Below are 22,472 nucleotides of genomic sequence, written 5' to 3' on the forward strand. Positions count from 1 at the left end.
CTCACATTTTACCAGAAGGTTTTTCTGCTAAATCTATTAGTTTTTTATTTCCAGTTCTGCATCACACCTATGAAGTGCCATCATAGCATCAGACATAACCTCATAACAAGTCTAATCCAATGAAGAGACTTGTTAATTGTCGTTTTATGTCCTTATTTGAAATGAAGTGCATTTTAAAATAAAATAAACACTATATTTTACTTTTTAATTGAATTATCCTGTTTTTACTGCTATGATAAGTCTTGTATTTCATAATTGGATTACACAGTCATTAAATTAACCATTTAGTGGCTTTCACATCAGACATACCTCTACCTTTTCACACTTCATACAATGACGGTAATTTGCTGACACAAACAAGTTAAGTTCTAGTTCTATTATATGATTTACAAATAATGATCCACTCATTAAAGTGTGGAAAAATGTCAGATAAGTTCAAGGTGCTTAACTTTTGGTCAAAATATAACCTTGATAACTTATCTCCAGTACAAGTGACTTTGAGTACTTTGGTAAAATTCCAATATCAATTAAATGAACCAATGAATATAAAGGGATAACATTCTTAATATTTTGGCATTTGCTGGTTTGGCTGGAAAAATGACAGCCATGACTGACGATAAATGCTGTCACAACCCCCCTAACTAATGCAGAATGAACCAGGGAGGCAGCTGAAAGGGTGAAGTTGGGGTGGAGTGACAGGAGCAAGAAAGATGCATGCAGAGTTGTGGGTAGCCAGGTGGGTGACCTGGCGCCCAAACCAAAATAACACCACTTTATTGACCATTTCAGGATTTTGCACTGCTCAGATCGTTTCACTTAATAAGAATCTATGAACATTGAAACTCTACTGTATATGCTTGCATGAGTTGCTTGTTGGACTCTGCACACAAAACAAAAACAAGAAAAAAACAATATATATTGTTAATTCTGCCTCATTCTCTTTCAACTGCAGAGTTGCGCATTTTCAAGTTATAAAAAAACAGAAACAGATTCACTTTCACGAAAGGGAAATCTAAGGAATTTTTTTTGCTTTGTATCAGTAACAATCTGAGAGACAGACGGTTCTTGCCTCGGCTCAATTCCCATGCAAGCCCGGATATCGTTTTCCTGAAGGTAAATTTTGAATGTGATCAATCATTCTTTAAACACACAGTGGGTTATGTACACTTCATTCTTTTATTAACGTTCATTAGCCATTAATCAACACTGCGGGAGATTCTCTAAAAGTTGAACAATCCATAAGGTGTATTTACCTAAGTGATTTCTCACTGAAAAGTTATCAAGGTACGTACCCTTCCAAGCCCATCCAGAACTGTGTGATATTTAGCAGACTGTTATCCTTCAGACCACTATCCTTGTATTCAACTGTGTAATCTAGTATACTCTTTTACAGGAGGTCTCCATGGATGTGTAATGATAAAAAAGCATTCCTATCAACGTGCGACACATGCTTTTAGATATTAGTATATAGGGTAGCCCCATCAACATGCCTTTAAGTCTGTATAAGTTATTTCTATGGTTAAACTGATTGGATCATTACGCAAATCTGGAATATTTTGTCGGTACATTATGAAGGCCCTCTACAAGGCTTCATCATGAAGGCTTCCCAACAACACTTTTCTAAAGGCAAACAAAGTGTGACAAGAAAGCACAGAGTGATTTACAAATCAGTTAAAGTACACACAATTCCCTTTATTTTTTATCAGCTTAAGTAAGCACCGATACTGAAACAAATTCTAAAAAAGAACTATTATTTCACCAGGGACTAGGGTCGACAACATTTAATGCTTTGTGAATTATTGGAATACTTGTTGAGAACAGTCTGGCTTAACCTGCTGGCCACAGGACACAGGAGGCCTGAACCCCATTCAGACTGAGTGAACCAAGGGGCAGCTGCAATATGGAGATGGGGTGAAGGAGGGAGTCTTGAGATGAATGCGAGGGAAGGCATTTGAGTTCAGTTTATGTAGCTAGCTTGGTGATGATAGTGATTAGATATGGCTGTCTGGGATTGACTTGTTGCTGCTATCCCTCCTGAGCTTCAGGTAATGACTTCCATTTATTTCGCTTAAGTATTTTTAAATCAGGTATTTGGGATAGAGGTGGCAAAGTTTCATAACAGTTTACTAACTTCAGAAAGGTCTTGAAATACATGACCTATTTGTCTTTATATTAGAGCAGACAGCTGAAGGACAGGCATTTACCTGTCAGCGAGCTTTTTCAGTGATCAGATTCTGTTCTTCTACTATTTTCATTCTCAACGGTCGCTTAATAGGAACTTACAATTCATTGACGCCCCACTCTTCCAGTAGTTGTCTACAATAAAAAGAACATTTGAAAATAGCACAGCATGTAAAGCATTATGATGAATGATTAAGAATAAAGGGATTTTTCTTTTGGCATACTTTGCAGAAGATTCCAGAGGGAAAGCTTTACAGTAATCCCTCAACTATTTATATGCTTATAGTTGTCACAACACTAACAACAAAAAGAAAAACAATTAACAGGGTCATGAAATGCAGACAATCAAATATAAATACCTCTAGCATTATTACAGTAAAAGACTTTTACAATAATTTTGATTTCTACAATGGCATGCACAATCAGAGAGCACACTGTGCATCAGAGGGCTTTTCAGATGAATCCTCTATACTGGCTTTTAATTTTTTTTTAAATGAGTATTAGTTGAGTTAGAAGGAAATTGAGAGTGAGATGTAATGTCCTGAAGGATTTACCTGAGCGTTATCTCTGCTGAGGTCTATCACACTTATCACTTTGCTCGAAGTCAGCAGTGTGGTAAGCAGTAGGGAATACGAGTAGAGGCTGTGAAATAGGAAAAGACTAAATTCATGCCGAGAAGAATTGTTGCTCAGAAAAAGGAAACAGACACAGGTATCTACTGTAAGTGTGTCTTAATACACTTAAGGTATTGAGTAGTTTTTTCACTCAAGAAAAAAAAAACACTTCAAAGCAATAAAGCCCCTTCCCCTTTTCTCTTTCGTAAGTTACAAATACATTATATTTTATTAAGGATTCATGATAATTGAGACATTCGAAGAAACGAAAAGGACTACATCCATTGTAAGAGCCCCTGTTCATTTTTACCGTTATTTTAGTCTGAGTGCAATATTCAAAATTCGTAGTTTACTGAAAGGTCTGTGTGTCTCACAGGCTATACATTAGCAATGCTGTATTTGCAACACAATGGTAAGATAACATTTCAGAATGGAAGATGAATCCTTCCTGTAATACGTTCTTACAGAATATGCAATACAAAGTTCCACAAGATCTAAGCTGTACTACTTAAGACTACAGGTTTCGATAATCTAGTTTTATAAAAATAAATGCAACTAGTTTTATTACATTTTCATTTGTGGTTTAAATCCAATGAGTGGAAGTGCACGGCGTTCTATTATGTTACAGTGTAAAACTCTTTAACATGTTCGCACACTTCTCTTTCTATGGCAGGGAATACCACACTGCAATGCTGGTTCCCACACTGCTGGGTGTACTGGAGAAACAGGGCTAAAGTACCTCACTCAAATGTACAACAGCTTTGTCTGCAGCAGGGACTTGAACCCACAGTCTGACAATCATTAGTTTATATACTCCGTCGCACCCCAGTGTGTTTAGGGGTCCTGTACATAAAATAAAATTGCATATTCTTTGGACACTTGGAACCAATTGTATTTGACCTACAATTGGATTGGAGCTACCTATGGTGCAATGCCATTCCATAATATGCACAATGAAGTGTCTTTAACAATGTTAAGGTGAGTTAACTCTAATTTATTCTTCACAAAATACCTCTTATGAAGTAATCGTTTTCTCTTTTTTTACAGAACACAGATAGTTATTCTGTAATTTACCATGAATGGAAATGACTTTTAATTAGACACTTAGAAATAAGTAAAATGACTGGAATACAGAATTACTGGAACTATATTCTGTATGAGTGCAACACTTTCCTTATTTGAATCCTTCAACAGCTGCCACTAACACAGCAAGTCTAGTCCATCACAATTATTTGACCGAGTCTGTTCGTAAGATAGTGACAGCTTCTCAAGTCATGGTATACAAATGCTGTAATGTATATTAGAAAGACATTAAAGTAAATACAGTATATGGCAGGTGAAGTGTGGTCTGTGCATCACTCAAGAGAGTGGATAATATCATCTTTAAGTATACATAGTTAATTTAAGATTTATTATATCTATATCTCTGTAAGGAAGGGCCATAAGGAAGCATGGATCATCTGCTGGTCAAGAAAAATATCTGTAATATCAGGAAGGATTTGTGGACATACTAAACAGAAAAAAATGGTATCGTAATGATAGACTTGAGAGGTGAACTGTTAGTCCTACAGTATATTTTTGTGGAGTCTATTATTATGCACTGTGGAAGCTTAATAACAAATATTCTGCTTTACAACTGAAGCAATTGTTCCATCGGATCAGTTATATTTTGTGTAAGGCTGGGTAACGCTTCTGTCTCTTTTTTTCCATAATCCACACCAGTATTTGTTTTGCTAACAACTGTGCTGGATTACGTGTTTTTGAAGCCGAGCCCGAGGGAGACATGAATTTGAGAAAATAACAGTAGAATTTCCGCAGCCCCTGAAGATAAAAGTACATTCTTTTTTTACCTTGACCATAGAGCTCTTCGAAGACCATTAGTCCACATTTAAGCAGTGCTTTTGTCCTTGACTGGCAGACTTTTTCTTTGAGCCTTGTAACTAGTCCTTCCTCACTTATGTCCTACATCACTTTCTAGCAGCATAGAAAATGTGCTGCACCCGGGATGATGGAAAACCAGCTTTATGCATCATTCAGCTTGCAAAAGATGTACAGCTTCAGTTCCTTAATAATGTCATTTTGGCTGAATGCTATTAACAGATTACCCCAGCCTAGGGCACTAGAGCATGTGCAAGGGAAAGATAACCTTGTGTTCGTAATTTAATATTAACTGTTTTCTTCATACTACCTCTTTCCACTACATTAACAACAAACCAATACAGCCCTGTCCCCTCCGGTCGTATTCTTCAGTGAAAAACGGATTACAAGATAGCAAGTTCTTCAAGATTTCCAACGAAGTATTACAAATCACTCAATGCCTGATCCAGAGAAGTGAAAAAAAAAATAAACAGGCTTAGATTCAATCAAATTTAATTCCTCCAATTTGGCTTTACTGCACATCAAAGGGTGCGCTTATTAATGTCTCGGAGGACAAATTTAACAGCATTTTTTTTTTTGCTTCTTCTTTTTTTTTTTTTTGAAAGCCCGCAGTTGCGCTTGACATAACTTGAGATCAAGCAAACATTCTGGCAGTGAAATTCTGTGACATAGTTTGATAAAAAAAGTGTAAGCCATTTAAAGAAAACTCTTTATGGAGTTTTATCCCATTCCGTCCCTTGGAGCTAAATTTATATCCTGCATTAGCTATCATAGCACTGGAGTATTAGTCTTCTCCCTTTGCAAGCGATTCAGGCAGACTGAGGCCCTATCACTCACTACCACTCACATATACAGGCTTTATGAGTTTATCTCATCTCCTGCAGCAAGTGCTAGGCCCAATTCATTCCTTCAGGCTACTTTACTAATAACCTATTCCTTATCAGGGCCTCTCCACCTCAGCCTGTGATCAAAGACCCAATTAATGGAGTGGGGAAAGGTGAAGCATTCAAATAATGGAGACAGCTGTTTTTCTCTGTTTGAGAAAATCCATTTGTATTGTTATCGCAGTGCACAGTTCCCCAGCTCCTGTTTAATTCAGCATCCGTCTATTTCGACTGCTGATAAAAAAAGTCACAATGAACTTAGAAGAGAATGGCAGAAATATCTCAGCATTTCAACTCATCCCGGGTTTATCAACTAAAAAGTGGAAATACATGGAGATAAGGAGAGGAAGTGTACAACAAAAGGCTGCATAAAAACGTCTTTAGAGCAGACTTTTCTGGGTTGCCTTGTAATTTTTTTTTGAAGATGCTGATCCACGGTTTGAGTCAAGTGCCTGGGTAATTTGAGGTCAATTATAATTTAGTTCTGCAGCATCTAAATAACAAGTCTAAAGGCCTATTAAACATTTGAATATGATTGCATTACGGCTTGCTCTTGCTTTCCTGTCCCATCGCTGCATTTTACAGTAGATGTGGTGCTCTCTGACAAGAGGTTACAGGCTGCCCATGCTGAGACCATGACGCTAAGCACGGCAATTAAAGTAATAAAAAAATAAATGGCAATGCAATGTGAGTGCTGTCATCAGTGCATTAACATTTTAAGTGTTAGGTAAGAATAAAATATAGAACACAAGGATTAAGTGGCACTTTAAATGTATGTCATCTGCTTTAATAGCTTTCTCAGAAGTAAGCATAGTGAAAGCTGAGTACTGTAGAGAAAATCTAAAGAAAATCTTTCAAGGTTCATTTAGAATGCTCTTGTATGAACAAGGTAAGTGAACCAATTTTGAATCTAGTAATGCCTTAAGTCAAAGCAGTTTTAAATGCTGTGCCTTAAAAGGGTCTTTTAAAAGAAGTTTTAGTGGGAGCCAGAAAGTGGCTCCCCAGACAGGAGAGAACACAATGAGGTGAGTACTGTATCTAATATTATCTGTAATCAACTCTGCTTGTTTGAAAATTGGTACTCTGTATTTATACATGGGGCTTTTCTCAAGGCTGTGACACGATAATATGAAATAAACATAAATAAAGGTGCAGCCTCATTTGTTTTAAAGCACTTCACAATCAGTTGTTGAACAGCAATTTCCAGGCGATGTTATTAGAAATGTTTTTACAATAGTCTCCTAGTACCATTCTAGATATTTACTGTGTTTTGATTTTCTGTTTCAAAATAATTTGCGTTTGTACACTGGGTCACCACCTCCAAAAGCCAAATTTGACGGTGACAAATGCTCAATTCCATTACTCGTGAAAAACACTTTTTGCACTTTTAGTTCCTGAAATGTAAATAATTCTACATGTTTGAATGTTAAAAGGGCAAGGGTTAGGCCGAGACCTTAAATTTTGCTGTAAGTCATATATAGTCTCTTTAAGAATATTCAAACATAAGACAGCTTACAAATGAGAAGAGGCCATCTGGCCAACATGTTAGTATTTGACTCACAGATCTGAGTATTGTGTGATCTGATTCAAATAAAAATCAATTTACTCTTTCATTCCTTATGAAGCTCAACATAACTCATCCCAACATACAGTAAGATAATCAATTTCACAAATTCTCTTTCATATCTTAATATATTACAGTCTGGGGATATACTGTATGTATAGAGTCTGTTGAAAGACTAAGCTGCACCTCTAGTGCTACTGTATATTTTTATACATTTGCAGAGTCTACCTTCAAAGATTCCACTTCTCCAGGAGTGCCTCTGTGGAGTTTGAGACCTTACCTCGTACTCGATTGATCCTTGCTTCAAACCTGTGTCTCTGTGTTTGAAATGTTCTATTTAAATGCAAGTTTCTGCTATTCTTGCAAACTAGTCTTTAGACATAACTTTTAACCTCTGGGGTAATACTCAGAGGGAACCAGCCCTTGATAAAGTATGCAGTATCTACAGAACTACCAAAACAGACAAAGATTAAAAGATCTCTCAGTCTTTTCATTTTAATATTTAAAGGTTATGGAAATGTCATTTGTCTCCCTCACTCCTGCAAAATCAAGTTTTAAATAATAAATCTGTAAAACATTAAATATTTTGGTGGTACATTATTAATTAATGAAACTTAGTTGCCACATACTGAACATGACAAAAATGTCTCACACCTTGAGTACACACTTACACTTTACATTATTTACTTAGCAGTTACAATTGTACTTACATACAGTATAATTACATACAGTATGTAGTCAATGTGGAATATTTTACTGGTATATAAAAGCTCTCAATTGTCAGTTATTTTAAAGCAAATTCCAGAAAATAAAGCAGACATGAATTACTGTATATTGCAACTATGTTACTGCGATTACTACAGTATATACTGTATATACTCTGTAGTTAGATGACATACATTTAAAGTGCCACTTAATGCAAAGTGTTGCCCCAAAGTGAATTAATGGAAATATAAATGTAAAGTCCTGAACTGAGATCTTCATGACCTGGTCACAGATGTCAAATTAGGTAAATTATTTGTTGAAGTATTTGTGAATTTCATCTCCAATATGTGCTCTATTGCATGTTATATTTAACCAAAATAAGATAAATATGGCAACACATTTTAGTATTTGTGCTACTTTTTGTAAACTGTATCACAAAATGAAAAGGTTCTGTCGCAAGTACTCTGAAAAAAAAAAGCTGAATTATGTTAAGGAAGCAAAGTGAAATAGCAATCTTTTATCTAGGCACAAAGGAGCCTGAAATGTTGGATTTACATTTTGGTAATAACTGAAATGGAGTCTGATTATCAAGAAGTCGCCTGCTCTATTCTGAAGGAAAAATGAACACCTTAATTTATGTTTCAGTATTTTGTTTAAATTACAATAACGACAAAACGAGCTGATGAATATAAATGGATAGCATACAGTACATAATACTTTGGCATTAACTCCCATGGCTGAGAAGTTAATAGCGCAGGCCAAAGATCTAAATAACAAGCAAGAGGAGAGCAAAAATGCAAGATCAGAATTGTCCCTCCTCCTGAACATCTATTAAGAAACACTAAAAATGAAATACCAGCAACGCGCAACACAGTAATTGTAACGGGAGCTGGTCCAGACTCCCGCGAAGCGTAGTTCAGAACCGTATAATCCGGAAGTAAGTGGACAAGGTCACCTGGGGGAGGAGAGGGGGAGGATCGGGGGCGGGGCGACATGCAGGGGGGCGTGACTACGGCGATCCTGTGCGCGGGGGGCGTGGCGATGGCAAACAAGTTCAGGGAAGTCCGAAGTCCAGGAACCGCTGATCCATCCAAGACAAGACGGGATCTGGAACAGGGACAGGGAACCAGGAGGATAAAAACAGTAAGGAGGCCAGGCGCTCCGAACACCAGACTCGGATGGTCAGGACGCCGTGATGAAGCCTATACCGCCGCGTCACATGACACATTTGCAGGTACTGCAGCACAACCATACTGCATGTAGAGGGCTATTTGTTATAATATATGAACAAAGGTTAAGTGTGATTTTCCGCATCAGATGGTCATAGAAATGAAAAACTAGACAAGAACTGTGGAGATGAATGAGGAACCTATAAGAAGTACCTTCTTTTTTGAGAAACATCCTTGTATTTTGGCATGGGTATTTTGCATACACACAGTACTTCTGAGTCTTATTTCCACCTGATCACAGTATAATCTGCTAGATTTAGGCCTGATTGCAACTCTTTAGGTGGACCTGTAGCAATGCGCTGCAGAATCTTAGGGTCTTTTAGAAATGGGAGCAGATATTTGATAAGGATTCGTGGAGGCAGCTGACATGGAATCTCTTTCTGTAGGGGTAAATAGTCAGTTCTAGGAGATTAAAAGATTGGCACATCTTAAATTTGGTCTCAGGTATTTCTAACTTTTAACTTTTGTTGCATGTTCAAAATTATCATTTGCCCAATTAAACTTGAGTGTTCCAGGAGGGATTAGTTGATCCAATTTGGTCGATAACAGTTTGCCAAGGCTATTTTGAACTGCCTATTTGGATTGCTGCTACCACTCAAGATCTCTTGCAAAGTAACATTTTAGAGAATCATGATGATGATATTTTGCCTTGGAAATATTTGTATGTTTCTTTTGAGAAAAAAATAATGATGCAGTGTTCCTTTAAAGTCTATTATACATTGTATAAGGATATTTCAATCTGTACACAACCAGAGGATACAGGATGAAAAGGAATTAAAGGAAAAAGAAAACGAACAATGGGAAACAATAAAAATAAAAAGGAAAGGGAACTAATAATGAATGGATCCCTTTACACCTGCCGAAAGAATAATTCACACCTAGCAGACCAGCTGGTGGTAGAGCCATCCGTGGGGTGATCTAATCAGATAATTTGTCCCATATAAACAGCACGAAATAAAGAGATGATTGAGCTGCTGAAATTAATCTTGATCTCAGATTGTTTTCTCTGTGGAATTGTGGACAAAAGAAACCCTTGTCTCAAAAAAGAAATAAAGTTAAATAGGAATGAAGGGCTTTTCAAAAGAAAAGGCAGCCATAAAGGATGTGCTTATTATGTCATAATGAGAATTTTACAGAAAACTTCATTATTATCTGAAACGTAAGTGCTTTTTGAAAGATATTATTTCTAAAGAGGATCCAATACGAAAGAGGATGTTTGTTATTTACAAGAAGTAGCTAACATTATATAAGAAAATGTAAATCATGAAAGGTGATTCCATTCTTTTTCAATTGCCTCATATCTGAACAAGTGCTCCAAGCATTTAGCAGCTAATTCTGATCTTATAAGGGCTCACTGATGCTGTGCACCTAATTTTTTACTGTGCAGTTGTTGCAATTTGCAATTTGTTGCAACTGATAGCTCCAGTCATTTTGGACTCAACACCTCCAAACTTAAAATGTGATGCCTCTGATTGTCTGGTAATGGACAGGTATCTAGGCACGTGTGTGTGCCTTTGAAAATGTGATGAATATACAGTATATTCATCAATTCAAAACATATAAATATTAGATATCAATATTGGCACATGTTTGCTGTGTGGGAAAATTTATAAAAGATTAATAAGTATATACCCACTACCATCAGGGAATACTGGGCATCACAGATACAGTCAACTCAGAACTAAGAACCCAACAACTGACACACAAATAAAATAGGAGAAGAGGAAATAAATAAAAGGATTCTATTCAAGACTAAATCTCTCTCTGAAAGAGTTTTGCGAAACAAATGGGATCCTTTTTTTCCTATTAAAACACAGCATCATTGAACAATGATAGATTTAATTTAGCCTGGAGGATAACACAAATAGCAGCACAGTGGCAGAGTGCTCAGGCCCTGGGTACAGTTCCAGACCTGGGATGCTATCTGCATGGAGCTTGTACAGTATATTCTCCATGTGTTAATCAGACTCTGGTGTGTCTGTGTCTGCCCTGGGAAGGACTAGTGTTCCATCCAGGGTGTATCCTACCTTGTTGCTGTTGCTTGCTGGGATAGGCTCTGGCTCTCCCGTAATCTTGGATTGGATTAGAGAAAATGGATGGATGGATAACACAAACAGAAACTCATTATTTCTCAAAATATAGGACAACAAGTACCTTTCTTAAAGCCTTAAATTCCGTTCTCATTGTGCTCAAATCACCAGGTTAGATCCTGATATCATGGTCTGTTAAAGGAGATATTCTCTCACAGCAGTTTCATCTCAAGATTCTCCTCTTCTCTCTTAATTCTTTGTGTCTGTTCTTTTTATCCTGTTTTCCCTTCATGATTTGACAGCAGGTGAAGCTAGTCTGAGGTGAAATTTACAACTGCAGTTTTGACCATCATTAATGCCCCAAGTGAGATGAGCAGATAAAAGAAAGCAAACACATTGAAGATGTCCATTGTTTCATCTTTTTAGAATGGAGCGCTTTTGATGGGATATTTAAACATTTGAGTATCCCCAACCTTCATTGAATACACCCCAATATATATAAATTAACCACCAATAGAAAGTCAGAACTTAAATATGACATTGTACAAATGTAAGTCTAATGAAAATAACCTGTTATGTCTTGGTTTTGCAGTTTTAATATTAAAATAAGAGAGCTCTAGTACAGAAACAATGAGTACAGAAACAAAGTATGAGTCATACTTTGCAAAAATAAATAGTCTACAATATCTACAAAGAACTCTGCTAACAGTGAAACAAAAAGGAGAAACTCCAGGGTTAGCTACTGAAAGTCAAAGTGGAACGTTTTTTAGACCATGCTTTAATGAAATGTAATGTTTGCTGATGCAAATGAGCAGCAGTGTCCCTGCAGGCAAAAACTAATAGAAATAAATGTGGAATGGCTTCACCTGGTTGCATTATTTTCAGTAACTAACCTCGTGCAATTTATGCAGTCAATTCCTAGAGTATTATTGAGATACAGTAAGCGCATAATTTGACAAATATTTCCATGGTAACTGCGGAACAAAATTAAATTTCAGTGTTTAAGTGGCGCAGCTGGCCAGACATGAGGCACACCCAGGGAACCCCATTCAGAAGAGCAGATGTGAGAAGGTGCTGGTAGCTTTTATAATTAAAAAGCAGATCATTTACACAAGGAGAGACGGATTTGAATAGTGCATAGATGACTTCATGTTAAAGCAAGAAAAAAAGGTAAGCTTCAAAGGAGAGACGTCCTAATCTGACGGTGAATAATGAAACAGAAATTAATGAAAGATCGTTTTCTGAAAAAACAAACAAACGATAATATCAATAAAAATCTTTTGGTAAAACTGAAATGCTAGAAAAACAGTTGCTTTTGGGAGCTCACACAGAATTCTGTAACTAGTTTTCGCCTTGATCTGTTTTAAACCTGACATTTTTTACTGGTTTGCTATAATGAATTGATAGATACTTCTCCTGTCCTTGGGTTCCTGAAGTGTTCCACTGCTTCTTCAGGGGTATTGCCAGGAGACATTATTAATTTCTACTAGACATTCTAAAACCTTAAACCGCTCAGTCCATGGGAATTGGGTGTCCTCAGTCTGGAAACTTCAAATCTTAGCAAATATCTTGCATTTTCTTTTCCAGGCAAGCTACAGAACTCTTAATCAAAATATGATGGAGTCCAATGGCTCCTACAAGGTTAGAGGCTATTATAGTGTTTTTATATGGAGAACAGAATATAAAATTGTTTTTCCAAAAAAAAAAAAAAAATTTATTTTTCACACGTTTTGAAAATTGTTTTGATTTTAACAAAAAAACAATCCATAATATTTCACATGAAAGGGCTATTCTGCATATCTGAATAAGATGTAATTGAATGTATCCAATTAATATGTGAACTCTCAAATATATCAAAATTCGAGTAAAAATTAATGTGTTTAAATGACACCTATTAGCATTATAATCTGATTCTAAATCAAAATCTGATTTCTTCCAGAGTTCTACAAAGGTATTGTTTGCCGAGTGACCTGGAACTGCTGGACTTTCCCTTGATGGAGTAGTAATGGACCATAATATATCTCAAGGGCAGCCCTGTGCTTTGTCAGTGATAAATTTGGTGATATTGTAATTCCCTAGAGTATTGGAACCCCTCTTCTATGGGATTTCTAAAGCTATTGATTGTGCCACATAATATGCTATTAAAGCTAATTAATGGAAGCTAATTGACACAAATTATTACCTGCTGAAGTTTTCACCTTCATCCTCTGATAATGTTCATTGAAATTAAATTTACTAAGCTTAGGCAGGTAGTTATTTTACTTTACCTATACTCTTGCTTTTCTCAGTGCTTGTAGTACTGCATGTGTCCCTCTTGCATCTCCTCTTGAAAGCTATCTGAAGCTGTAGTAAGGAGGGGATCTATTTTCAGTCAGGTGATGGATCATCACCAGAGCAGAATTTCTCCCCCAGAAATTACTTATATCACAGCATCCGAATATCTAGATCTACCATCTTCCATGTCTCGTGGAGCTCATCAGTAATTTTGGTGTGTAGGCTTATTATTGTCCATAGATGCGGATTAGAACTGACTTCTCAAACGTAATGGCAAAACCAATCATTTTATCGTTATTATTTAACTGCATTAGATGTGCAAGATTGTTGGATTGCAATACTTACCTCAACTAATTACCCATTTAATTTTGGAATGTTTGTAACTGCAGGATTACTGACAGCTTTTAGAGGCTGCGGTCAATAAATCATTACAGGCCCCTTCTTTTTTTTATCAGGTACAGCCTGTCTCATCCATTACACATTTTGTAGTATTTGGCCTCAAGCCTGAAAACTAAAAACCATGCTAATTGTTTAGCAGATGAGTTTCACTGAAAATATATGTATAGTACTATATCAGTGGCCAAACATAAGGAAAACAATATATTCCCCACAAAACAATTGTCTTTATAAAAGAAAATTAATGCATTTAAATAATATTGTACACAGAATGTGACATTTTGAAGAGCTGTTCAGGCTTCTAGTAGAATTAAAACCTTTTGATGAGTACACGACTTTAATGTTTGTTATAAACACAGGTTTAAAAAACAGAATATGGCATCAGGTGAGACCAGAGACTTTTTGAAACCTGTAACCGTTTAATTTAACCCGCAAACTAAAGACATTATAACTTTACCCTTTTCTGTATGCTGTTTGACTAAAACTAAATGTATCAACCTTTTATCTTGTGTGAAACTGTTCTACTATTTTCTTATTCCAGTGCAGCATGTTTGCAAAGCTTTTTCATGTTCAGACGTGCTTTTTTGAAGACAATTTCTAGACTTCAAGCACCCATTGAAGTTATGAAAGATTGTGTACATTAAAAACATGACAGTCTTAATTTCCTGTGATACGCTAATGAACCAGTCATAACATATGTTCAAGACCTACTGAAGAACATTTCCTGAATCACATTATGAAGCTACTAATGTCTCTTTGGCATTGTCACAGACCTTTCAAATTTCAGAAAACAAATGACACACCTTCAAAACCCAAAGATAGTCCACCCTTGATCTCACTTCTCTTTGGAATGCTTGTCCTGTCTCTCTTCCTTTACTTTCTAAAAAACTCAAGTGGCCTGCACATCACCAACTCTCCACTGGCCTTTCATTTTTTGCTGCTTGACATCTTCTAGTCTGGCTTTCAATCAACAGACTCTTCAAAAACTGCTCTTCTCTTAATTACCATTGCCCTTCAATCAGCTTGTGAAGCTTCCGATTCCCCCTCAGCAGCTAATCCTCTGCTTTCCTCTCTGTGGTTAATCCTTTCTGACTTTGCTGCCTCTGGCCGTGTGGACACACTATCCTTCAGTCAGCACTGGCTGACCTGGGAATCTCTTACACCTGGTTCTCCTCCTACTTTGCTGATCACATTTAGAGGGTATCCTGGAACAGCTCGCTTTCTGTTCCTCACTTACTTTCCACTGGTGTACCCCAAGGGTCTGTGCTAGGTTCCCTATAATCTCTTTACATCTGATCCCTTTTAACTACCAATCTCATATACATTTTCTTTATTTAGTCTTCACCTCTCCTTTGCCTCATACGTGTGCTCTACCTTCTATCATCAAGACTTTGCTTTTTTCTTTGTACTTTCCTGTGTGGAATTAGCATCTACATCTGTCCTTGCATCCTGCACACTGATGCAAATCCTGCTTCTAATATTAAAAATTTTATAAGCACACTATCACAACACAGTGATGTAATCTTCTTGTACTACAAAGGCTTTATTTTTACGATCTGGCTTTTAAAAAACTAAACAATTTCTTTACATTTCCATAATACATATTTCAGAAATTTGTGATTATGAAACAAAGATTATATCTCATCAGGTCATACATTTCATAAGGTTTTTAACTTTAGAACAACCAACTGGAAAGAAACGAATAAAAAAACAAGATTCAAGTGCAGTATATTTCTGCTAATAACATTTTTGCTCTCTCAAGAATTCAGGAGTATCTTGTCCCTTTTTTTATAACATTAAGTTTAAAAAAATTGAGTGGTACCAAAGACTAAAGCAAAGTTAAAAAGCACAGTCGATAACTTAAGAACAAAATTGTTTGAGCATTTAGTATCCAGTCGTATATAGTTCTATTTTTCAAAATTGTGTCCCAGCTAAATTAAGTAATATTCAGCAGTGTCCCATACTTTACAGAAAAAATAAATTTGTGTGATTTGTAACCTGTTGCTGTGCAAACGCAGCTGAGCTCCACCTTTGTCTTGTCTTATTCCATAGCTCTGCATCATTTAAATTACTTTTCCACAGTACTTTCCTAAATCCTTTTCCTGAACAGCAGACCACATGAATGATGGTTTGCAAGTGCAAGTGGGACCTTTTCTCAAATATTTTATAACCACTTATGGGGATAAAAGTATTTTCTTTTGACACAAAAGTTCATGGCTATTTGAGACGTAAGAGAATTTGCCTGAAAACTCTATTATTGCTCAAGCCCTCCAGAGCAATTCAAGGTCAAGAGCAATTCTTGAACTCCTCTTTGTAATAAGCAGAACACTCAGAAATGATAAAAATAATGGTTTCCATATGTATAATCTTGCTTCACTTTTGTCGAAAATTTATTACCATCTTTTGCCTTTTAATGTTGAATGACTTTATTTGCTTTCCTTATTTGGGATGGGACTCGCCATCAAATTGTCTGCATAGTTGTGCAGAACTATATGATGCAGAAACAGCTACAAAAAGAAAAGTTTAAAGGGACATAAAGTACAGTGGGCATCTCAGTGACAACGTAGTGGCACATGGCTGCCTTGCTGCACTGAGGGGCCCTGGATTGAATACCTGGGGTGCTCTCTGTGTGGAATTTGTGTGTTCTCCCTGTGTTCCTGTGGGTTTCTTCTGGGTACTCCGGTTTCCTCCCACAGTCTGGAGACATACTGGTAGGTTAATTGGCTTCAAGGAAAACTGGCCCTGATGTGACTGTGTGTGTGTTTGGGTCTGTGTGTGCCCTGATATGGACTGGTGTCCCGTCAAGGCTGTTTTTTTATCCTGCTTTGTGCCCATTGCATGCTGGGTTAGGCTCTGGCTGCCCTGTGACCCTCTGTTGGAGAAAGCGACTAGAAAATGGATGGATTAAGTACAGTAGGGTAAATGCTATCAATATTTTATTGGGGTGGAACAAGTAATAGGTTTATTCCATGCTGAAAAGAGAAGAAAGAAAACACAACGTTTCGGCCGTGGAGCCTTCTTCAGGTGTGAGCATGTGTTTTTATGTTTTTCATTTTTTCATATAAAGTAACAGCAGCTACATTAAACATAATGGATTAAAAAACTGTATGTCAGTACAGTATATATGACAGTTTTCCGTGATCTTTAGGGCTGTGGAAGTATGGAACAAGCTACCCATCCATGTTGTTGATCCTGGTTTATTTAAAGAAACTGCTGGATGGAGATCAATTAACTACTAACAAACAAGCTTAGATGGGCCGTTTTTTAGGATAGGTTCTTTGTAACCTCTCTAATGTTTGTTAGTAGCCCATTGTATTGAAAATCTGCCTTCAACATATCACCCACGTTCTTAAAAATAGGTACTGTCATAATCTGTGACATTCAGTTTGAGTATAAGTGAATTAAATCACTTACTAATTTATACTAATTTAAAGTTAATTAAATTGAAACAGTTTAACCTCCAATATGCAATTCTGGACAGATCGTTGGCCTAGTTACTGTATATTTTGTTTGATTGACTACAGATCAATAATACTGGAATCTACTTAGCATAGTGTTTATAGTGTGTTGTGGAGGTAGATGAGTTAGACGTTCTGTTGGTTTGTAAAATGTGAACCACATTTACAAAAGTAATCATTTTTAATACCTTGTGAACAACAGTGGCACACAATTGTTGTATTTATACACAACCACTTTGCTTTAGATACACATACAATGCTGATGACCTGCAATTGAATATTGGTGTATGTCATGTTTCTGTACTGGAACATTAAGTAAGTAGGCAGGAATTGCATTGACACCAGTACTGAAGAAGAATGGACCATCGCAGATGACAAAATTAATTAGAGAAGGCCTAATGAGCGGTACGGTCTTCAAATAAGAGTCTTTATCAGCCCTGTTCCTTATTCACACCAGTTTCTCTACAGTTCGGTTAGAAAAGCATGGCTGTAATCATATCATATTTCTGTTGCAAAAGGATATGTTCTTAAAGGATTCTATCCCAATTGTAATGTTTTGTAGTGAATTATAAGAAATGCCCAAAAAATGTGTGTAGACAAAGCACACTAAGCATAATACTGAGATTGTAACACGGAAGTCTCCCTTTTGTTAAATTTTCACATATTTATGTTCGTTGGACAACATCAGGAAAAATAATTCTAATTATTGGCACTCCAAGCGAGTCATATGCAAAGGAAACGCTGACACAACTCAAACGATGACAATAAAATATATGGAAACAGTAAAGGCATTCTGCTTTCTGTGCTCGGAGATTTAATCGCTTGTACAGACACCATGTGAGATGATTCAATGCAATTACTCCTGTGAGTAAGGAGGGTTTGGTAAGCCCTATTTTTTTCCTCTTCTCCTTTGGTTTTAGTATGTGAATTAGAATATTCTTTTATATGTTATGGATTTGTGTTGTAAGATATCCTAAAACTACTGGCCTATTTAATTTTGTGTATAATGTAAGTTCCAAAATAAAGGTAAGTGTTGTCGATCTTTGGATCTGAACTTGAACTTTTTAGTGTGTCCACTGAAGCTGGAAAGCCCACACAACAGGTGACCTTATTATAATATGTGGCAGAATTTTCCACCCCAGCTGCTCACCTACCATAAAAGGCCAGGAAATGGCAAGTCCTTAATAAAAAACAATTTCCCCTGCTAGAAACCAGTGCTGCACTTATGAGACGGGCCTTCACACAACTGCAATGTAATTATTATTCAAAAAAGCAGAAAGCTTTGCGTTTCTTTGTGCATGTCAAATCATGCCATCCTTCTTCAGACATAGCTGTCAGAAGCATACATCACTCTGTACTAGAGGAGATATCAGACACCAGAACTGATGGGCTACATTTAACAGTTTTATTGGAATCATCATTCTGTCAGGATTAAAATGCAAATAGAAATTGGAGAGGAGCTGAATGAGGGCTCTGTGTCTGAATGCTTCAGATAAGATTTACCTATGCACATCAAAAATGAAAAACAATTGCAACTTTAAAAATGTAGAACACATTAAATTCTAAATGTAAAGGTACGGTTAAAACTAAAAGTAATAATAGCAGGGACTACTGTGCACTATTATGAGTATTTGCATGAGAATAGGAAGGCTACAAACATATTAGGAAACGACGTACACAAGTTTAATTTAGTAAAGACTTTAGTCTAGTGTCTGTCCCTCTGTTTTCTTTTGAAGAGCCCTCTTGTTTATATCAGAATTGCATCTGCTCAGTTCATTGTGCACCTTTCAATTTCTTAAAACATTAAATTTAGGCTTCCTGGACAGTGCTGTCAGCCTATTACTCCACCATACCTTTGTAATTTAATATTATGTTTAGATGTGTATTATTCTTGGAAACCTTAAAGTGCAGGAGCATTAGGAAACTAACAAGTGTGCTTATCAAAAAAAGGGCGAGAAAAAAAAGTTCCCTGCATAGAAAGAGAAGTAAGCTGAATTGTGTTATTGGAAGAATACATTAGAATCTCATATGTTGAAATAAAACAAAAATAAAACACTATGCAGCCATGAGAGAAGCGGTCTCTCTTGTATAGCAGCAAAACAAAACACACTAGTACCATTTGTGCGATTTATTCTCCACTACAAGGCCTCGGAAGCATTCAAAGATCTCAGCGGGGCATCTTTACAGAACTCAAAAGCCTTTCCAGTGAAACCTCCATTTCTTGTATGAAAGTAATACTTTATAAAATTGCACACAAGGACTCACCTGAGTCAAAACATCAGTCCTGTGCTGGATTGAGAGGGTATCTAGATTCAGCTCTATTACCAAAAATACACAGATGGCCACCAAAGCCTACATCTGCTAGTAAAAATAACATCAAGGCTTGTTTTGCTTAAGCGTTCAAATTCTCGTTCAGTTACTGTACATAACCAGGAGACACAACAACCAGAGACATGAGACTCATTTAAAGGGGTTCCTGGCTGTCAGCAGCAGTCTGTTTCCCAATTCTAGGAATAATAATAAAAAAAATCACTCTTAAAATAACAACAAATAGGGCCAAAGCAAAACGGCAAAGAATAAACTTAACTGCAAAAAAAACCCATGAAAAGTGAAGCTTTCACTGTTATTTGTGCTTGAATCCATGAAACACTTGGACCAAATCAAGAGGACAGTTATCATCCAATCGACTGAAGACATTAGTAATGACTAAGGTTCCAAGCTGTCCTCGATAACAAATAGCTAACTCACAGTCACTTATATACACTATTTGAAATGTTTTGTCATTTAGCTAGAAGTAACTACAGGAATTCACTTACCAGTATTAAGTCTAATGTTACACAGAGCTGCACAGCAGAGAGGTCAAAAGCAGCTTTGAAAGGAGACATCCACAGCGTAGCAGCAATAATGAAAGAAGTGATTTACTCCGATTGGTAAAGAGCTACACAAAATAATTCAGTCCATGGCCTTGTCCTTTGTTGCATCTTGTACCACCTTTTAATCGGGTTGAATACAAAGTTATGATGAATAACAACATCTGATAAAGAGATTCATACAGACATTCCGACAGACAGGACATGCCACATTCAAGGCTATCAAAATTAGAAAAAAAAGAAAGAGCAAGACAGAGCTGAATAAAGAAATGATACCGTGTCATGGAGCAAGGACGAGGGGAGAGACGGCTACATTTTACCTAACATATTTGATCTGCTGTGTGAGTTCTACTTGATGAATAATATCAGTTTCCATGTTTCCAAAAAACAGCGTATTAACTTTTTAAACTGCTGTTTTAACTGCTGTTGGATTGTAAAATAAGAAGCGTTTATACAGTACCTACAGTGTAATTCCCACTGTGCCAAAAATATATAAATGCTGGATTAAGGAGCTCACAAATATGAAAGCAATAAGACAGAAGGGAAATTGGTTAAGCAAAGACTGGCCATACCAAATGCCTGTACGTGTATATGTTCCAACCCACTTTACATAACTTTAATTTCATTCTGTTCCAGTTGAAATCTAAACTATTTACACTATTTAGAAATGCTGTTTGCCAGGGATTAGCTCTGAACATAAAACACAATCTCAGCAGGAAAAATGTGTTCTTCATAGCAAGCAATTCACTTTAAGCAAGAAACTCCAGATACATTGAGCACTGGAGCCACCAGAAAGGACAGCTGTATTTTTGTTTTTTTGCAAGCGACATCTCTCTTTAAGATGATGGAGCTCAACTCATTGAACAAACAAGGAAACACATACAGATGAGTGCATACCGATAATGTGAAAAAAATAATCAAAGCAATTGCTTGTAACAACAATCTCCAAAGGCCAACAATACCTTAAATCCTTTATGTACGTCATTTGTGTCCCCCATTAAAATATGTCTTTCCTCTGTCAATACAAGTTAGGCACTGGTGAATGGTGCCTTTTCAGGCTTGGTGTACTGTAGTTCAGTAAATTGTTTTACTGAATATATTAAAGGTGATTTGAAAGGGAGTTTTCCTTTCATTGTTTCCAGACTGTCAGAGCTTTGCCTTTCACTGGGAGAGCCGGGGGTGTCGCCTTTTAAATGAACTTCCACAAGCGAAGCTTTCTAACGAGATGTTCTCCTCAGGCATCAGTCATGAGGTGTTGAGAATCCGTCATCAGAAGCATTCATTTTCAGAATCTTCCAGAAATGTCAAACATCTAACTTCATTACTGATTACTATCCCTTTTTTCCCATTAGTTTTTGCTAAAGCTTAAGGAAGATGCAGAGCTCTTCCAAACAACATTGTAGTAATAAGGATCTCTAGCCACAGGCTCTAGCTGCAGTGCTTGCTTGATTGCCAGTCCCATTTGGCTCTGCTAGGTGCCAAATGTTTTGCCTTTGGCTGCCACTCTTAGTACTGTTGCACTTCTTGAGGGTACAATGCCCAGAAAAAAAAAGTCTTAGCAACCTTCCTGCATTCAGAATTAAAAATATTATTTTCTCATTAAGCTTAAGCAATTAGTCTTCAGAAATACACAATGTTTTTCTGTGTGTAATTTATCATTTGAAATGAAAAGGGTAATTGCATTTATTCATTTACCGATAACAAAAACTAGATTAAAAATTTGAAATGTGTGATGTTTTTCAATACTGTAACAAATGGAGAACCCAGAAGGAAAATCCAAAAATAACTAAGAACACCCAACATTAGATAAATCTTGACGACCCGTTAATCACAAAAGAGAGGTAGTGTAAAGGTTACAGCCTTTTATACATACTGTACAGCAGAGCAAACTTGGCTCAGCTTGTCTTCTGTGACGGTAGATGATTTATCCCTGTGGCAGCTGCCCTTTGACCTGGCAGTGTGGTGATTGGAGGAGGATCAACACACATGAACCCCAGTTCTTAGGTACCTGCGCCCTGTTTTGCTGTAATCTGAGGGGAACTGTGTTAAAATGGGGCCGAGGCCGAACAAACCTCAGTCCCACCCCAATTAAAAAACCTTCCCGCCCTGATCGGGCAGTAGCCTACTTTGCTTCATGGACTTCCCTGTAAACCCAGTCTTTCATGTCAAGAGAGCAGTTCTGTGCTTCTGCCCTCACACCTTACCCATACAGGAAGGTGAACACTGCTTTCCCCTTTTAACCATTAAACGGAAATGAAAATATTTCCCCCTTTAACCTACAAGGGATTCAACCCACTTCTCCCTGCAAAGAAATGGACCGTTTCCCTTCTCTGCCCGAAACCCTAAAACTAGTCTACCTTCACACCTCGCCGACCAGTGAACCTTTTGT

Source organism: Lepisosteus oculatus, chromosome 10 (assembly GCF_040954835.1).
Source record: "Lepisosteus oculatus isolate fLepOcu1 chromosome 10, fLepOcu1.hap2, whole genome shotgun sequence".
Classification (NCBI taxonomy): domain Eukaryota; kingdom Metazoa; phylum Chordata; class Actinopteri; order Semionotiformes; family Lepisosteidae; genus Lepisosteus; species Lepisosteus oculatus.